Source organism: Symphalangus syndactylus, chromosome 16 (genome assembly GCF_028878055.3).
Source record: "Symphalangus syndactylus isolate Jambi chromosome 16, NHGRI_mSymSyn1-v2.1_pri, whole genome shotgun sequence".
Classification (NCBI taxonomy): domain Eukaryota; kingdom Metazoa; phylum Chordata; class Mammalia; order Primates; family Hylobatidae; genus Symphalangus; species Symphalangus syndactylus.
In genome coordinates, this window is record NC_072438.2 from 71,645,802 (window position 1) to 71,654,758 (window position 8,957).

Here is an 8,957-nt window from a genome sequence, read left to right on the forward strand (position 1 = left end):
TGCAAACTGTACAAGAAGCATGGTGCCAGCATCTGCATCTAGTGAAGGCCTAAGGCTGCTTCCATGCATGGCTGCAGTGGAAGGAAGCTGGTGTGTGCAGAGAGAGATGTTCTCTAGTGAGGAGGCACCATGGCAAGAGCAAGAAAGAAAGGAAGGAGGTGCCAGACTCTTTTAAACAACCAGCTCTCAAGGGAACTCACAAAGTGAGAACTCACTCATTGCTCTGAGGATGCCACCAAGACATTCATGAGGGATCTGTCCCCAAGCCCAAACACTTCCCACTAGACTCCACTTCTAAGATTGGAGATTGAATTTAATGATAGACTGGATAAAGAAAATGTGGCACATATACACCATGAAATACTATGCAGCCATAAAAAAGATGAGTTCATGTCCTTTGCAGGGACATGGATGAAGCTGGAAACCATCATTCTCAGCAAACTACCACAGGAACAGAAAACCAAACACAACATGTTCTCAGTCAAAAGTGGGAGTTGAACAATGAGAACATATGGACATAGGGAGGGGAACATCACACACCAGGGCCTGTCAGGGGGTGGGGGGCTAGGGGAGGGATAGCATTAGCAGAAATACCTAATGTAGGTGACGGGTTGATGGATACAGCAAACCACCAGGGCATGTGTATACCTATGTAACAAAACTGTACCTTCTGCAAGTGTACCCCAGAATTTAAAATATAATTTAAAAATTTAAAAATTAGAAATTTTAAATTAAAAAAAAATTTTTTTTAAAGAAGTTAAGCCAGATATTTTCCCAATCATATAGAAAAATGTTAAACAGATTTTTCCCAATCTCTTTTGTTCTTAATCTGTAATGGGTGGATATAGAAACTATTTTCTTCTGTGAATTTATCAAGCACTTTGAAGATAAAAGTATCTTATTGTTTCTATCAAAAAAAAAAAAAAAACACATGAGTTTTGGGAGACAAACATATACAAACTACAGCATTCCACCCCTGGCCTCTCAAATCTCATGTCCTTCTTACACTGCAAAATACAATCATTTCATCCCAATAGTCCCCAAAACTCTTAACTTGTTCCAGCATCAATTCAAAAGTCCCAAGTCCCATCTGAGACTTAAGGCAAGTTTCTTACAGCTGTGAGCCTGTGAAATCAAAAACAAGTTATTTATTTCCAAGACAGAATAGCTGCATGGGTATTAGGTAAACATTTCCATTCCAAAGGGGAGAAATCAGCCAAAAGAAAGGGGTAACAGGTTAGACATTAAATCTTAAAGCTCCAAAATAATCTCCCTTGACTCCATCTCCCCTGTCCGAACACACTCGAAGCCAGGGGTGGACTCCTGAGGCCTCTGGGAGCCCTGCCCCTGTGTTTTGCCCATTGTAGCACACGTGGCTGTCCTCATGGGTTGGAGTTCAATGTCTGTGGCTTTTCCAGGCTGAAGGCGCACACCGATGGTAGCTCCATAATTCTGGGGTCTCAAGGGCAGCAGCCGTTCTCCCAGGACTTCACTAGATAGTGCTCTAGTGGGACTCTCTTTGGGGGCTCCAACCCCACATTTCTGCCCAGCATTGCCTTAGTAAATGTTCTCTTCAGGAACTCTACCCCTGTGGCAGACTTCTCCGTGGGCACCCAGGCTTCCCATATAGCCTCTGAAATCTTGGTGGAGATGCCACACCTCTACTGCTCTTGCATTCTGCACATCTGCAGACTTAATGTCACAAAGTCACCAAGGCTTACTACCTGCACCCTCCCAAGCAGCTGCCCAAGCAATACCTGGGGGCCTTTGAGCCTCAGCTGGAGCCAGAGGGGCCAACATGCAGGGAACAGCATCTTGAGGTGGCACAGGGTGGTGGTGCTGGGGCCTGACCCCTGAAATCTTTCTGTACGCCTAGGCCTCTGGGCTTGTGATGGGAGGGGCTGCCTCAAATATTTCTAAAATGCCATAGGAGACTTTTTCCCTTTTAGCCATGCAAATCTCTCTAGCAAATGGCATCTCAGCTGCACCTTTGGATTCCTCCCATGAAAATGCTCTTTCCTTCTTTAACACTTGGCTAGGCTGCTAATTTTCCAAATTTTTATGCTCTGCTTCCCTTTTAATTATAAATTCCAACTTTAGGTCATTCCTTTGCTCTCATATCTGATAATAAGCTGTTAAAAGCAGCCATGCCACTTCTTGAATGCTTTACTGCTTACAAATTTCTTCCACCAGATACCTTAGTTCATCACTCTCAAATTCAGCTTTCCACAAGTCGCAGGGCATGGACACAATGCAGCCAAGTTCTTTGCTAAGGGGAAAAAAGGGTGACCTTTGCTCCAGTTCTCAATAAGTTCCTCATTTCCATCTGAGACCTCATCAGCATGACCTTTACTGTCTATATTTCTATCAGAATTTTGGTCACAACCATTTAACCAGTCTTCTTAACCAGAACTTCTTAAAGTTCCAAACTTTCCCTCACTTTTTTATCTTCTCCTGAGCCCTCCAAACTCTTCCAACCCAGTTCCAAAGATGCTTCCACATTTTCAGGTACCTTTATAGGAACAGCCCACTCCTCAGTACGTATCTTCTGTCTTAGCCCATTTAGTGTTACTGTAAAGGAATACCTGAGGCTGGGCAATTTATAAGGAAAAGAGGTTTATTTGCCTCCCAGTTCTGCAGACTGTACAAAAAGCTTGGTGTCAGCATTTGCTTCTGGTGAGGACTTCAACCTGCTTCCACTCATGGTGAAAGGCAAAAAGGAGTTGGTGTGTGCAAAGAATATATGGTGAGAGAGGAAACAAAAGTCGGGGGGAGGTGCCAACCCCAGCAGCTAAATTCTGGGAAGAGTGTTCTTCAAGAGACAATTGTATTTCCTGCATCCTGACTTCCCAAAGCTACCTTGGTTTATGTTTCAATTTCTGAGCCTGGTCTCTAGCATCCTGCCAATTCTATGAGGCCCTAGTATTCCTTTTGTGGCTAAGATGCCTGAGTTGGTTTCCCTGGCTTGCAACCAAGAATACCATTCAAAACAGAAATTGGCACCAGCAGATGTGTTGTAGGCAATAGACTCTAAGGAAAACACGAGAAAACTGGGGTTAACTAGATTAACTGGGGCAGAATGAGTCAAAGTCTCATTAATATTCACATGATAGGATCTGGAAGTTCATAGTATATAGTAGCAAGATGGCCAAATAAATTATTATCAGTGGACATCTGAAATAACATGCCCATGTGAAGCAAAACTTTTTGATACTGTCCTCCTGCTTCCAAAGAAGAGTATAAAAGATGTGAGAAATTCAGAGATGTAGAGATGGGATAGCTGCTTCTTAAAGCACTGAACTTCTCTTTAAAAATAGAATGAGAAGGCCAGGTGCAGTGGGTCATGTCTGTAATCCCAGCACTTTGGGAGGCTGAGGCAGGCAAATAACTTCAGGTCAGGAGTTCAAGACCAGCCTGGCCAACATGGTGAAACCCTCTCTCTACTAAAAATACAAAAATTAGCCAGATGTGATGGTGCATGCCTGTAATCCCAGCTACTCAGGAGGCTGAGACACGAGGATCACTTGAACCCAGAAGGTGGAGGTTGCAGTGAGCCAAGACCATGCCACTTTACTCCAGCCTGGGCAACAGAGCAAGACTCCATCCGCCCCCCTGACCCAACAAAAAAAAAAAACAGAATGACAAGTTCAAACCCTTGTCTTTCTCACTCAGATGTAAACTAAAACCAAGGGATTCTTAATTCTTCTGGCTTCTTAATTCTTCTGGCTTCTTAATTCTGAAGTAGCCAGAAGGAAAGCAAAGTTTGGGCCTGCTGGTTTCTGATTTGCAACTGAAGTTGAAAATAATTCCTTTTAAAGTCTCCTATATAAAAGATAGGAATTGATTGGTAAAGAGTGGCAATGTGAGAATATGAATGGGGCATATGAGAGGATTTGTAGCACTTAGAGCCCCTCAAACTCTCCATGCCAACTGAGCCTTTCTTGATTCCAGGCCACTTTCTACATTTAGGGTCAGATCCTGGATTTCCCAAAAGGCTCCATTAAAAAGTCAAATTTTGAAGAGGCTCACTTAAACACAAAAGAATTATAGTACTTAACTAATTTACATTAGCAAAAATCTGGGGAATATACATGAGAATACATTCTAAGGATTTTCAATCAAACAAGAAAAACGTTTAGATTTCATTTTTAAGTGGGATTAAATTTAATGGTATGGGTACTGTGGTGGTCAATTTTATACGTCAACATGGCTGGGCCATAGTTCCCAGTTATTCAATCAAAATTAATCCAAGTGTTGCTGTAAAAGCATTTTGTGATGTAACGATAATCCATAATCAGTTGACTAAGTAAAGGAGATTATTTTAGATAATGTAGATAATCCTAGATGATCTGAGTGGGCTTGATTAAGTCAGCTGAAAGGCCTTAAAAGCAGAACTGAGGCTTTCCTAAGGAAGAAGAAATCCCACCTGTGTAAAGTAATTAAACCTCTTATCCAGAAATTCCAGCCTGCCATTCTTGATGACCAGCCCTATGGATTTTGGACTTGCCTTGTCAGCCTCCACAATCATATAAGCTAACTCCATGCAATACATCTCTTACATCTTTTATTTCTTTGGTTGAACCCTAACTGATACAGATACCCTCACCCAAGAGTCTGGATTCAATGTGCCAGCTCAAGCAGTTCTTAATGGTTCTAACAGTTGCTCCACTATTAAACTATGGTGACCAGCGTTAAACAAAGTTTTGAGGTGACAAAAATCCACTGGTGTAATGCAGAAAAATGCATTATAAGTGGACTCATCATGTCCCTAGTCTTCAGATCACACCTATGGTAAGGCCCATTACAACGGGCTGCTGAATCTGTGCAGAGCTGGAAATGGTCAGCTGCTGTGCTATTGCCTGTCTGGAGGTGGCCCTGAAACACAACAGCGAGGGGCACTATTCACAATGAGCAGAGCTTTAGACCATACACCTGTTCACCCACTTTATGTGGAAAGAGAAGTGGCTCAAGGTAAGAACATACACCGTTATCCATCTCTAGTGAATAGGAACTGTTTCTGATCCTCCTTCATGACAAGAATGGCTACAATCCACGTACTTACAGCCTTGTTCATTTGCTAGTGAAAATACCCACATCTGACACAGCAGCTGCATTGGGAGATACTACCTGGTTGAGTTTTGGTAAGCTGTAATCTTCCAGGGAGTTTATGTAGTGGCCAAACCTATAAATTAAATGGGGATATTAGGGAAACCATGACCCCTGCATCCTTTAGGATACCAATCAGTGCTGTTTCCTATGACAATATAATACTCTTTTGGCTGGGGCAGTGAGCAATGGACAAGGAGTTTCAGGGATTTCCCCACTATGGTGTTCTTAGCCCTAAAGCCAGAGAGTCTCAGGATCCAGTGCCATGTACATTCTCCCAACTGCTGCTAGTACATGTTGGTGAAATCCTGTAGTTCCTTCAGGGTAGAGTCTCTATCCTTCCTTAGCAGACCCAGCACCTCCACAGCTGAGTTGTATTGTGATTAAACCCTAATTAATAGGCTGGGAGCTGGGATATGAGGTAGGGATAGATCCTGCAGGAGCTTCATATTGTCTTGTATGGAAGAGCCTTCTACATTGTCTTCAAGCAAGGAGGGAACACAGGTCCTTTAACAGCAAGTGGTTTGCTTTTTCTGCAGGCTTAGAAGGTTCAGAGGGATATGGAGATTCAATATTTTCTAATGCATTGACCCAGGTGTTCCCATCCCATGTCATAATATACCACTCCTTCCAGTCAGGGCCCTAACCTTGGTGTCACAGACTTTCTAACACTGAGAATTCAACCTCATCTGGAGTGATATTATTCTTATAATTACACACTAGGCCCAACCCTCAGGTTTTTCTGCCTTCCAGCTGAGGAGGAGTTTTTCTATGCTACCAGAAAGGCCCTCTGTCTTTCACACTTAGCCTTTCCTTAGTGATTCATGCCCCCTGCCTCCGTTTTCCATTGTCTTACTCCATTGCATTAATTGCCTCCCAGAATAGCTATTCAGTTCCACAGTTAATTACTACTTCCCCCAAACTTCTCAAACACCTGTGGTATTTCCCCTACCTCTGCATTTTTTTTTTGCAGTCCATGGCTGGATTCTTTTCTATTGGTATCCCATCGTGTACACCAGCCATGAAAGTTTTAATGAATGCACCGCTGCAGTATGACACGGTCTACCAGTGTTTCACTCCCACAGAGGATGCTGTCCTCAGTAGCAGTCAGCTGGCAGGTGATCCTGATCCAAAATCTTATTATAGGATCTGTTTCCTCATACCATACCTGGCACCAGCTGCCTTAGGTATGGTCCTCCAGGAAGCATACTCTGAGAGGAGATACACAGGTAGGAAGTTTATTGGTGAATGTTCTCTTGTTCTACATGTGTGGGGGAGTGAAAACAGGAGGATGAGGGAGAGGGACGGATGAACTGCAATGTAGCTCCCACCAAGAGCTCTAGAGCTGGAATGGCCACCTTTAAGGCATGGTGTGCAGACCCTTATAGCTTCATGTTGAAGGCTAACCCCCAGGGAGGGGTGTGATCTTGGTGAGGTGACTTCCTTCACCTGAGTGCAGTTCCTGGTGAGTAACTCACTAAGAGCCCTTGGCTACCAACATTTCTAGCAACTAGGGGAATGAGAGCTTCTGTCCTAAAGACAGGGCCTGGGCAGTACAACACACACAACTAGGAAAACAACTGCATTGCACAATTGATTGCAATTGAAATTATCTCTTCAATTTCAGTGGGGATGGAGGAATCCAAGATGTTAGAGATGATGGAGTCCAAGAAGCAGTACTCAATCAGAGGTAAAGTCAAAGCACATGATGACTCTTATGCAGGACTAGGGTGAGGCCATTAAAGCACCTAAGACACAATATTTAAGGAAGCATTCACTCTCAAGGTTGTGCAAGAGAAGGGTTTGGCACTTCCGATACCCTAGGAGTGCAGACCTCCTTAAGTTTTCTATCTTAGAAACCTTGATTGCCTCACCCCCCACCCTCAACTGCCTGCTATTATAGACAATGAGTTATCATTGTAATCAAAATGGTCGGACCCACATGGAACTTTGGTGATTTTTAATAGATTATTTAGTCCCTGGAATAAATATGTGAAGTCAGACTGCTAAGGTTCTACTTGATTTGAATAAGAAAACACCAAGTCCTGGCCCTCGCTCTCCTCACCCTCTGCCCCGGCCCCGGCCCCGCGCCCACCATGGAGAAGACTGAGCTGATCCAGAAGGCCAAGCTGGCTGAGTAGGCCAAGCTCTATGACGACATGGCCACCTGCATGAAGGCAGTGACCAAGCAGGGCGCCGAGCTGTCCAACGAGGAGCGCAACCTGCTCTCCGTGGCCTACAAGAACGTGGTCCGGGGCCGCAGGTCTGCCTGGAGGGTCATCTCTAGCATCGAGCAGAAGACCGACACCTCCGACAAGAAGTTGCAGCTGATTAAGGACTATCGGGAGAAAGTGGAGTCCGAGCTGAGATCCATCTGCACCACGGTCCTGGAATTGTTGGATAAATATTTAATAGCCAATGCAATGAATCCAGAGAGTAAGATTTTCTATCTGAAAATGAAGGGTGATTACTTCTGGTACCTTGCTGAAGTTGCATGTGGTGATGATCGAAAACAAATGATAGATAATTCCCAAGGAGCTTACCAAGAGGCATTTGATATAAGCAAGAAAGAGATGCAACCTACACACCCAATCCACCTGGGCCTTGCTCTTAACTTTTCTGTATATTACTATGAGATTCTTAATAACCCAGAGCTTGCCTGCATGCTGGCTAAAACCGCTTTTGATGAGGCCATTGCTGAACTTGATACACTGAATGAAGACTCATACAAAGACAGCACCCTCATCATGCAGTTGCTTAGAGACAATCTAACACTTTGGACATCAGACAGTGCAGGAGAAGAATGTGATGTGGCAGAAGGGGCTGAAAACTAAATCCATACAGGGTGTCATCCTTCTTTCCTCAGGAAACCTTTTTACACATCTCCATTCCTTATTCCACTTGGATTTCCTATAGCAAAGAAACCCATTCATGTGTATGGAATCAACTGTTTATAGTCTTTTCACACTGCAGCTTTGGGAAAACTTCATTCCTTGATTTGTGTTTGTCTTGGCCTTCCTGGTGTGCAGTACTGCTGTAGAAAAGTATTAATAGCTTCATTGCATATAAACATAAGTAACTCCCAAACACTTATGTAGAGGACTAAAAATGTATCTGGTATTTAAGTAATCTGAACCAGTTCTGCAAGTGACTGTGTTTCATATTACTGTGAAAATAAGAAAATGTAGTTAATTACAATTTAAGAGAAAAAAAGAAAACACCAAGTCCTAAGAATACCTCAAGAGTAGGAACACTTTGCCCAATTTCCAGTCCTGAATCCTTCACAGACTCAGTGAAGGATTACTGAAGAAAAATCTGGGTTCCATGAAGGAATGAATAAACCTAAATTAATACTACAAGTGGGTACAACGATTCTTCCTAGTCTTCTCCAAAGGGGCCTATAGCTACTCATCAGTATAACCTGGCACTAGAAAAAAAAGGAAAGTACCCAAATATTTGGAAAACTATTGTATACTGACTCTAAGGTAACACCAACTCCCAGAACTCCCAGGTTATCATTGCAGTCTACCAATCACAGTAGAGATAACAGAAGACATATGATATTGACTTTTGTTTTTAACAATATCCACCTCACCAGAGGTCCAATGGGACTGAGAGGTGACAATGTGCTAGCAGCCCTCGCTCACTCTCGGCGCCTCCTCAGCCTCGGCGTCCAGTGTGGCCATGCTCAAGGAGCCCTTCAACCCACCGCTGCACCTTCCAAAACAATAAACCAAAAGCAATTCTCCATTTCTAAGAAATTACATAGGTCAGAGCCTGTTGGGAGAAAAGCTGAGTGTTGGGAGAGAAGCTGAGGCAGGGCTTGCATGTCTGCTAGACTTGCTGACTCC

The 8,957-nt window shown here is 43.5% G+C and overlaps 1 pseudogene; it reads left to right on the top strand.

Moving 5' to 3' along the window:
• The first annotated feature begins 7,202 nt into the window (after window positions 1-7,202).
• LOC129464478 (14-3-3 protein theta-like) lies at window positions 7,203-8,282 on the top strand (annotated as a pseudogene).
• Window positions 8,283-8,957: the final 675 nt, after the last annotated feature.